Source organism: Eleutherodactylus coqui, chromosome 2 (genome assembly GCF_035609145.1).
Source record: "Eleutherodactylus coqui strain aEleCoq1 chromosome 2, aEleCoq1.hap1, whole genome shotgun sequence".
Lineage (NCBI taxonomy): Eukaryota > Metazoa > Chordata > Amphibia > Anura > Eleutherodactylidae > Eleutherodactylus > Eleutherodactylus coqui.
In genome coordinates this window covers 263,480,229-263,492,221 of record NC_089838.1, presented here as the reverse complement: position 1 = coordinate 263,492,221, position 11,993 = coordinate 263,480,229, and positions in this window count along the sequence as shown.

Below are 11,993 nucleotides of genomic sequence, written 5' to 3'. Positions count from 1 at the left end.
GGATGTACTCACCAGCTCCCGGCAGCTGGAGATCCCGGCGGCCGGCCTGCAGTGGGTGTGAAGGAGGTGTGACTCAGACTTGCCCCTGATTGGCTCAGCGCTGAGCCAATCAGAAGCAAGTCTCAGTCACACCCATTCATGAATTCATGAATGGGTGTGACTGAGATCAGCCTCTGATTGGCTCAGGCTGAGCCAATCAGGGGCCAGTCTGAGTCACACCCCTTCACACCCACTGCAGGCCGGCCGCCGGGATCTCCAGCTGCCGGGAGCTGGTGAGTACATCCTTTTTTTTTATTTTTTCACATTTAAGGATGCATTGCAGGGAAGGGGTTATATATTTAACCCCTCCCCGACAATTCATCCCGCGCACGCCGGCAGCCCATTGCTTTCAATGGAGTCGGCTGTATTGCCGCTCCATTGAATTTAATGGGCAAACATTGTTCTTCTCTGCCACAGCTGTTACAGCTGTGGCAGAGAAGAATGATTTGTCTTCTGTATGTTCTCAATGGGGTCGGCGCTGCTGCCGCCGGCCCCATTGAGCGCATATAGAGAAGAGAACAGGAATCGCAGATCGCAGATAGGTGCGATCTGCGATTTCTGTTCTCTAATTTATCGGACGAGCGCATAAAAAGCGCTCATGTGTCCGATACCATTGCAAAGCAATGGTTTTAAAAAATCGCCGGACACATGCGCATGCGCAAATCGCGGCAATAAACGCCCGTGTGACTAAGCCCTGACTCTTTCAAAAGCTTTGACAGCGTCGAGTGAAAAAACAGCCCTGCTCCCACAAACTTGATAATCCACCTGAAGAGTCTAGTAAATAAATAGCAATTGTTAGTTTGGGGTGAAGCCAGATTGATCCTCATGTATTAACCCCTTGAGTGGCAGGTTTCCTACCACCCTGTCGTGCCCACCAGGGCAGGTTTTTTAAAATGGTCTAATCATTGAATTTCAACTAATTTTGCAGTTGCGTCTCAAGAGCCATAACTTTTTCATTTTTCCATTGACATGGCCATATGAGGGCTTGTTTTTTGCGGGACAAGTTGTGATTTTTTAAACAGGGGGGAGGAAAAAAAGAAATGGGGAAAAAAGAAAAAAAGGGGCCATGTCATTAAGGGGTTAAATAATGTATTAACTTCCTTCTCTGGGTCATTACGACGCACACGGATACCACATGTGTGATTCGTATTTTTGATTTTTTACAAAGTAAAGGGAGACAAGTGTTTTTTTTATTTTTTTAATAATTTTTTTACTTTTTTTTTTTTTAATTTTTTAAAATTTTTTTTAATTTTTTGTCCCTTTAGGGGACTTCCACAGGGACCCATCAGGACCCCTGATCACATTCCGGGGGTCCGATGGTGACAGCCCTTTACATGCTGCAGTGACAACCCTTTACATGCTGCAGTCACATAGACTGCAGCATGTAAAGGGTTAACACAGCAGAGATCGGAGGTTTTCTCTGATCTCTGCTGTAAGAGCTGGTACCTAGCTGTCCTCTGACAGCTAACAACCAGCTCTCCCTGCCACAGAGACCATCGGCTTGCTTCTGACAAGCCGATGGTCTCTATGGTAACTTGTAAACAAAGCAGGACATTGCCGACATGTCGGCAATATCTTCTGCTGGTTTTTCAAAGCCCTTGCACTGCTCTGTGTGGGTCTGTGCAGGCAGAGCACACTGTCACAGCTTGTGGCATTGTGCTCTGCAGCTCCCATAGTGATACATAGCCCGGAAATCTTCCGGGCTATGTTGCTATGAGCAGTGGAGCTCGTCCCGGAAAATTTCCGGGCGTGCCACTCAAGGGGTTAAATGAGTCATTAATAAACGTAATCTATTTGCAAGTACCTTCACTAAGATTTTAACATTAGTGGTCAACAGAGACATTGGACAATAGGAATCAGAAAGACACAAATCCTGGTTTAGGAATTAAAACAATCATAAGATCTCTCATTGATGGTAGATGTATGCTTTTATGCAATGATTCATTAAACACCATCAATAAGTGTGGCAGAAGCATATTCTGGTAACGCTTAAAAAATTCATTTGGAAGACCATCCAACCCAGGCGTCTTTTCATTAGGAAGCGCTGCAACTGCATCCCTTAACTCATTCAGTGTCAAAGGAGCCTCTAGTATCATTCTCTGATCAAAGTTGGCAATTGCACCTGAGCCTAATATTCATAAAGATAATCAGAATGAGGGTTTTTAAAATAGAGAAAAATGTCTGTCATTAGGGCCTTAATGACATCTCGAGATTTAGACTTATGTGGCTTAATCTTCTGCATATAATGACCACATATAAATGGCATTATAGCATCCCACACTATAGACACTGAGGAAAATCCAATATTAATCTGAAAAAAATGCAATAGAGCCTATCCTATTCTAGCATTACCATCAAGCAGGTTCAATAATAAGGGATTTCAAGTCCAAACTCTATCCAAACCAAATCCCACACCATTCATAATCAACGACAGATAGAGTGGAGAGTGATAGGGCACAGGTTATGGTAGATATTCCAGTCTACGAAAATAAGGATGCATAGATGGAGTTCCTACCAAGAGATCTATTCTAGAAAGTGTATATTGTGAACTGTAATAACAAGCATATTGTCCAACTTCTGGATTTCTCAACTTCCACAGATCACATAAACCTAATGCCATTAATACATGTGTGAAAGTAGTTGGGGAAGGAGAAGCCACTATAGGACCTTTATTAAATTGATCCAAACAATAATCCAAACAATTATTAGAATCACTCACAATGAATGTAGAAACCGCAGGGGATATAGCCACAAATTACACCACCTTCTTTATACATTCGCTTGAATAAGGAGAGGATATATATTGCCACCCAGAGTATTTCTTTTGTGCAATAATACAGTTAAGACAAACAAATCTCACCATAGAATCTATAAAAGAAGATTCACATCCCAAAGAAATATTTTTATGAATTAGTACACTTATTCCACACGATTAATTCAAGTACACAGAATGAAAAGCATATTGAATAGCATACTTTTAAGGTTTTGTCCCCCATACCCTGAACATTCCAAAAAACTATATCAACCCTTTCAACCATGAAAAATTATATTGATTATTTATGTTTTGCACATATAATTTAAGACACTGGCTGCGTTACAGAGTAGAAGAGGAGAAAGAAAGAGAAGTGGAGAAAAAGGAAACAAAAACGCCACGCCCAACCCCATACACACATACCCATACCCCCTAGGGCTCTAATCACCTAGGAATAGTGATAATGGTCAAAAAAATCCAACTACCAGGTGAGGAAAACTAGTTTAATAATGGAACAATCATTCGACAATGGATAAGGTAAACAATTGTTCAACAAAAGCACAATCATTCAACAATAGAGCAATTGAACAATTTTCAGCAAAAAACAATATAAAAATTCTTCAGCAATGGTAGAATGGAACCATCATTTGGTGGATATTCAGTACTGGCTGAGTGATCGTACTCAAAGAGTGCCAAAGAACAACAGTAGAATTCCCAGCAGCACTGCACTAGTCCTCCAACAGAGTCAGGCAGATGAAAGTGCAAACGCTAGTAACGGAGCCCAAACCAGACGAGCTCCACAGATGCAGTCCAGTTAAAGAGAATAATAACTGGCATCAATCCAGAATGTAGAAAGATACAAAACTTGTTTATTTACCCCATTACATAGAATAGTAGCGACGTTTCGGTCGAGTAGACCTTCCTCAAGCTAATACAAAAACATTCAAGTGCACACTATATAAAGGCAATGTGAAGTACACAGACCAATAAAACCAAAATGTACACAGGTATACCTCATCCATCGCTGATTGCCCCGTTATCCACGTCCCGGCTGTTGTCCGGCGCATGATGAATGACATCATATCCTAATCGACTGCATTCATCTAGACCCGGTCACGTGGGTCTCGCAGAGTCATCTCTATTGCGCATGCGCGGGATGTCCGTCGTCGCGAGAGCCGATACCCGGCTCCATCAAAGTACAGAGATACCTTGTATGTTTCCAGCGCATGCGCAATATGCCAGGAACATATATTTAACTCTTCCAGTATCCACACCAGGATATCCCGCTATATTCAAGCGGGACAGCGATCACTCTATTTGCATAATCGGTAGTCCCCTCTTTGTTTTAGCAGGAATAAAGGAAACTGCCTCCCTTATAGTTTAGTTATATTCTATTACTTTTGCAAACCTATATCCCATCCCCCATATGTATACAGGGAGAAGTGGTTGTATGTCCCGGATATTAGGTATAAAATGTGTATTGCAACCAATGAGGATGCAATCAAGGTGGGCACAATGTATTGAGTGTATATATAATATCTACAACCACATCCATAGAATGGGGGTTGAATAAACTTATGATAGGCAAGGAATGGAAAAGTAGACAACCAACCGGTCATGTCTATATCCTCTCCATTCAATTGCCTGAAGTTTTACTCAATATTGAATTGACTATTCCACCTCAATAGATTTATAGATAGAGGACAATTTAAAGACAAAGATGGTATCTAGCATGCCAAAACAAAATTTTATTGCTATTACATGCAAATTATACAAAAACAAATTTTAGAAATTATAACGACAGCTGACGTGAGACGAGGGAACCAGCGATAGAGAATTCCTGTGAAAATAAACAAAAATAAATATAATTACACATATACCAAAACATAAAATAAACAAATAGATATAAACAATTAAAAACATGTGCACAATACATATAATGATGTGTGTTCCAAGATCTTTAGAGAAATAGCTGAAAAATATATTCTTGATTGAGCCCCTTAGGGTGCATGGTGTCAAGCTCATATATCCATTTTAACTCACTGTAAATTTCTGGTATGTGGGTGAAACCAGCATGGAGGTTAGATCGCGTATGGTGAAGCACAAGAGCACGATCCGGACTAGAAATTTACAGTTACCCATATCACGACATTTTTTGGAGGCTAAGCATAATATCAGTCAATTCAAATTTAGGGTCATTGACCATGTCCCCTTGCTTCCGCGAGGTGGAGACAGAGAGTCATTACTTAAGAAATTACTTAAGAAACAGTGTGCACTTGAATGTCTTTGTATTAGCTTGAGGAAGGTCTACTCGACCGAAACGTCGCTACTATTCTATGTAATGGGGTAAATAAACAAGTTTTGTATCTTTCTACATTCTGGATTGCTGCCAGTTATTATTCTCTTTATCCGTACTCAAAGAGTGGTCATAAATGGCTGCACATCCAAGTGGAAGAGTGTATCAAGTGGGGTACCACAGGGCTCTGTCCTAGGCCCAGAGTTGTTGAACATTTTTATAAATGATCAGGAGAAGGGAATTAAAGGGAAACTAATCAAACTTGCCAACGACACAAAGCTAGGACAGATTGCTAATACTAGGGAAGAGAGAGAGAATATTCAAAAAGATCTAGAAAAGCTTGCACAGTGGGCAGCGAATGGTATTTAACAAGGAGAAATGCAAAGTCCTACATCTGGGCAAGAAAAAGGAAGAAAGCGCAAACAGAATGGGAAGAATTGAGCTAAGCAGTAGCACATGTGAAAAAGACTTGGGTATACTAATAGATCATAGACTGAACATGAGCCAACAATGTGATGCAGCAACCAAAAAGGCAAACACAATTCTGGGATGTATGAAGAGAAGCATAGAGTCTAGATCACGTGAGGTAATTATCCCCCTCTACTCGTCCTTAGTCATACCTTATCTGAAATACTGTGTCCAGTTCTGGACACCCCACTTTAAAAAAGACATAGACAAACTGGAGCAAGTTCAGAGAAGAGTTACCAAGATGGTGATTGGTCTGCAAATCATGTCCTATGAGGAGCGGTTAAAGGATCTAGGAATGTTTAGCTTGCAAAAAAGAAGGCTGAGAGGAGACTTAATAGCTGCCTACAAATATCTGAAGGGCTGTCACAGTGCAGGGGGATCAGACCTATTCCCATTTGTACAAGGAAAGACTAGAAGCAATGGGATGAAACTGAAAGGGAGGAGACACAAATTAGATATTAGAAAAAACTTTCTGACAGTCAGGATGATCAATGAGTGGAACAGGTTACCACGGGAGGTGGTGAGTTCTCCTTCAATAGAAGTGTTCAAATAAAGGCTGGACAAATATCTGTCTGGGATGATTTAGTGATCCTGCTCTGAACAGGGGGTTGGACCAGATGACCCTGAAGGTTCCTTCCAACTCTACTATGTTATGACACAGACGTACGGGTGCTTGTTTTTTGTGTTGCGAATTGTAGTTTTTATTGGTGCCGTTGGTGCCATTTTTGGGTACTCAGACTATATTGCAAAACTTTTATTTTTTTATGATAGCAGGGACAGAACATCAATTCTGTCATTTTCTTTTACAGCATTAATCATGCAGCATAAATGACAATACATTTTTTTCTACTGATCAGTACAATTACAGCGATACCAAAACTTTTATTTTTTTCCACTTTTCCGCAATAAAACCCTTTTTGGAAATTATATTTTTTTCTTAATTGCTGCATTCAAAGTCCTGTAACTTTTTTTTAATTTTCCCATGGATAGAGCTCTCTGAGGGCTTGTGTTTTGCATTACAAGCTGTACTTTTTATTGGTACTATTTTGGGGTACATAAGGGTACGTAAGGGGTTAACAGTGGGGGTCACTGTCCTGATGAACCCCTGCTGTTGCAGTGTGAGGCTGGCTATCAGTGACAGCCAGCTCCCGCTGCCGGATAGCGTGGAATCTCTTCTGATATCACGCTATCCACAGAGTGGACGTGTACGTCCTGCTGCGTTAAGTACCCCTCTGCCAGGACGTTCACTTATGCCCTGTGGCACTAAGGGGTTAAACTGGGAAATTGACTTCATTTCTCACTGAAAAAGGCCCGAAAATAAAATATAATCTTTATTAATTTAAAGGATAAAAAACCCCTCTAGATTCCGGGGGTAATTGAGACCCGAAACAGACACAAAGAGACAAACACACAAAAAACCTATAGGAATTTAAGCAATTGGCTTAGATACATCAATTCATACCGACCTCATTGGTTTTAGAGGTAGGTAATACTGTGAGGGCGTAAAATGAATTAGTGAAAGCGGTGGCCGTTTCCTGTGAAAGGGGGCCAGAAAGGTGGTCACTAAATAATTAGCTTATGGTTATTATCCACTGATGGAAACGTGCGCGTTATGTTAGAGGGCCTCGTTCACACCAGGATATATTGCCACTCCACAGTATTAAGTAAGGGGTGCTGATACTCAGCAATCCATTACACAAAAAAATATTATTGTATTCATGTCCAATTGTGACAACAATGCCCTGTGTCCATATGTCACAATTGCTACAATTGCTATTCCGATAGGGGCAACGGTCCGTCAAGACCCAAAAATGTGATATAATCCCAACCTATGTTGGGTCTGACAGCGATCTAAATGTTTTAATAAAAAGCTGGACTAAATTGGTGTTGACAATTCCTTATGCCAATTATATCAGGAGTCAACAACGTTTATAGTATAAATAGTACACAACAGACACACACTTGATTCATGTGTGTGTCAAACGCTGTAGTCTAATAACGACTAAAGCCAACAGAAGTCGTCCGTAATCGTCGACGCGTTTCTGCAGCATGGGTAAAATAAATTTACCGCTGCTTCATCAGGACGAAATTGAGACAATTTATTAGATTATACTAGATTTGTTGTTGTTGATCAATCTGTGTAGTGAGCATCAAACTGCACAGATCTGATTTTGTATGCTGATGCCTGACAGCTGATGCTGAATACACTTAAGACGCTGCTGCAAGGACTAGTTTAGTGTAGTATTGATGGACACACGGGCAAGCACATTATAATGCCGTCCGGGTAATAGCCGCTAAACTGAGTTGATATAGCTGAACAAATTCTGGCCTGCGACACTTATATTGAATGAGTGTGTTATTTGATAATTATATAACGAACTTTTTTCAGTGTCGGCTGGTTAATTGTATAGGAGTCTGATGATTGACTTCCAGACACAGTAAAGAGCCAAAAAGAGTCAGTTTAGAATTGTGTTAGTAAACACCCAACCACGGCTAAACTACAGCGCGGTCCAAGGTAGTGACCGCTGGCTAAACTACACAACTAGCCCCTGTGAGACAGCACTTCAGTTTGACAGACCTGGTAACTGTCTGAAACTGGTCTGTTCTTATAGGGCTAGCTCCTCCTAGTGGGAGGGAGATACCCTGTGTTTCCAATTGGGCAAGAGACTCATGGGAGGTCCAGAATGACATGTCCATTATGGGGAGGAGGACGCATGGTTTGTTGCTAAGCAACACCTAGTTGATTCGTAAAAACATATATATATATATACACGTCAGGCCGCTTGACGCGTCGCCACATGCCGTGTGCGTTTCTAGGCAGCCGAACGGCTTGGGGGTGAGACCGCAGCGTGTGGAGTGATGACGCTGCGGCGCTAGCTCCGCCCCCTATGTGCATCGCTACCAACGCTGCTCGTTGCTCAGCTACTGATCGGCCTACCAGCAGAGCTGCAGCGTCTGACATGATGCCGTTGAGCGCAAGCTCCGCCCCCTCCGTGTGACATGACTGTCACTTAGGGAATTCCTCAATACAGAGGCGTTCCAGTACAACACATTGTTCATTCATTATTGACAGAGGTAAGGTATGAGAAGGCGTGGCTAACAGGTCACAGAAAAAACTGACAGCCACCGTTTGTTAACTACTAAGGACAAACAAAACAATATGCATTATGATGCAGCTCAACACAGAGGTCCAGAATGACATGTCCATTATGGGGAGGACGACGCATGGTTTGTTGCTAAGCAACACCTAGTTGATTCGTAAAAATATATATATATACACGTCAGGCCGCTTTACGCGTCGCCACATGCCGTGTGCGTTGCTAGGCAGCCGAACGGCTTGGGGGTGAGACCGCAGCGTGTGGAGTGATGACGCTGCGGCGCTAGCTCCGCCCCCTATGTGCATCGCTACCAACGCTGCTCGTTGCTCAGCTACCGATCGGCCTACCAGCAGAGCTGCAGCGTCTGACGTGATGCCGTTGAGCGCAAGCTCCGCCCCCTCCGTGTGACATGACAGTCACTTAGGGAATTCCTCAATACAGAGGCGTTCCAGTACAACACATTGTTCATTCATTGACTTCAACCTCATTGATTTTTTGCTTTCCTCTGGATCAACATGGGGGGGGAGGGGGGCCAGGTGTAAATATGTTTTTTTTTCAGCCTAACATTCTATGTTACTACAATCAAATGCTATTAAAGTTTGCAATGTGGTTCTGCTTTATATTTTGTGTCTGTAGCTCTATAAACTATTACCTTCTCCAGGCACTTCAGAAGTGTTTATTCCCAGATTGCCCTAAATACAACCTATAGCTACAGGTCGGGCTTACTCAGTAAGAGTAACCAGGGATGACTTTTTTTTCTGTTTAGCTCTGAGGACCGGATTGCTGACCAACGGCAGGACAAGGCTTAGTGAGGACGTACACAGGAAGGAAGTACCCAGCAAGGAATTGTGGTAAATATAGTTTCAAATTGCATGTCAGCAGCGATGTGGAAAACATCAGAAATGGGGGACAGGATAAGAAGGTAATGCCTGTGCAATTGATACCCATAAACAGCTGTGCATAAACAGGGAGCAAACACCTTTCATGTCTGCAATTTTTGAAAATTCGCTTGACAACAAGAATACTCCTTTAAGTTTCTAAGAATTGCCAAGACTCTGATTACTGACTTTTTGTCACAGTAATGCCCTTCATTAGTTCTCTCAATGTACAGCAGCTTCCTGTAGAATAATAAAATGTTCCTGTGAAAACTAAGTGTATGATGATTGCAAGTACAAAGCAATATAAAAATTGCAAGTATTTACTTATAGTGCACTTTGTAAGTTCCCTGCATAATAATTTCTGCATGTACTCCTATAATTTGGATTTGAACGGAATTCCAGGTGACTAGTAGACTTTACCTGGGTGGTTGGAGATACCACAACTGTTTAGCATTGATTGTAATTAGAGATGAGCGAGCATACTCACTAAGGACAATTACTCGATCGAGCATTGTCCTTAGCGAGTATCTCTCCGCTCGGAAGAAAAGGTTCGGCTGCCCGCGCGGGTGAGTTGCGGCAGTGAGCAGGGGTGAGCGGGGGGGAGGGAGGGAGAGAGAGATCTTCCCTCCGTTCCTCCCTGCTCTCTGGCGCTCCCCACCCGCCGCCGGCAGCCGCATCTTTTCTTCCGAGCGGGCAGGTACTCGCTAAGGGCAATGCTCGATCGAGTAATTGCCCTTAGCGAGTTGCTCGCTCTTCTCTAATTGTAATGTTTAGATTGAATATCTCATTTGTAAATGTATTGTCCACTATTAAGTATTACATTTCTCTATTAGACACATAACATTAAATTTTTAGTATTAGGAGTATTAAAAAATGATGTTTAAAGAATGCTATTGCATAATTATAATGGCACCCTCATGTTCTTTTAATTCCCTTTCCGATTTGTCCAGTGCCGTAGGTCTTACATGCCCCATAGCTCAATCCCCTTGTTCACTGGAAAAGTGATTACTGTATGTAGGCCAGTCAATAGAAGCAGATGATGTTGACTTTGAACCCCATAAATACATTTAATAGCATGTGAAAAAAGAAAATTATTTTTGCAATTACTCCCAGCTATACGGATAAATAGCGCACATGTTGATGTTATGCATCGCATATAGTATCTAAAGATCCAAATTTACTCTGGAACTATGCTCTTCTGTATATTGCACCTTTATAATTTTAATTAACAGACAGTAGCTAAGGGGCGAAAGGCTAATGCTTATACATTTTAATAACACTGCCGAGAGTTGGGGATTTATGTGTAAGTACAAACACATGTAATTTCCAGTCAATTAAACGTAAAAGGCCATTTAGTTAACCTGTTTGCTTTGTGATGAATTGTGTTGTATGAAAAATAATGTGGCTGTCACCGTATTGTAGGCAGCCTCACTAGATGGCGTGGAAGGGTTGTGAATTACCAGCTAGGAAGATGGAATACTGGAGAAATACTGAGAAATGCTGGATGGAATACTGAGAGAACTGCTCGTGTTATAAATGGGCACAAAGGTGATATACTTTCTATGCTCATGGATCAAGGAAAGCTATAAAGTAAGCTCACACTGTTCCAAATAATAAAAACTATCTCTGGTAAAATTAGACCAGTGATTCAATATTTGATGTTTTGCATTGAACCACAAATCAAATTCTTTACAAGAAACCTACTAACCCGATTACAGCAGCGTTCTGTTATCGTCGGACCCTGGGCCTAACCGTGTCAAAGGCTTCTACAGTCACATTTATTCCATATGTTTGTAAGGATCTGACTTCAATTCTTCAACTTGAATGTTTAACAAAAACATCTGGTGTTGCAGATATGGAGATCAGGGCTGGCCATACATACGACATGCACTTTCTGTTGGTGTCCCCTTCCCAATGTGATGTATTAGCACTAGAGATGAGCGAGCACCAAAATGCTCGGGTGCCCGTTACTCGGGACGAAATTTTCACGATGCTCGAGGGTTCGTTTCGAATAACGAACCCCATTGAAGTCAATGGGCGACCCGAGTATTTTTGTATATCGCCGATGCTCGCTAAGGTTTCCATTTGTGAAAATCTGGGCAATTCAAGAAAGTGATGGGAACGACACAGCAACGGATAGGGCAGGCGAGGGGCTACATGTTGGGCTGCATCTCAAGTTCCCAGGTCCCACTATTAAGCCACAATAGCGGCAAGAGTGCCCCCCCCCCAACAATTTTTACTTCTGAAAAGCACTCATTAGCAATGCATACCTTAGCTAAGCACCACACTACCTCCAACAAAGCACAATCACTGCCTGCATAACACTCCGCTGCCACTTCTCCTGGGTTACATGCTGCCCAACCCCCCCCGCACGACCCAGTGTCCACAGCGCACACCAAAGTGTCCCTGCGCAGCCTTCAGCTGCCCTCATGCCACACCACCCTCATGTCTATTTATAAGTG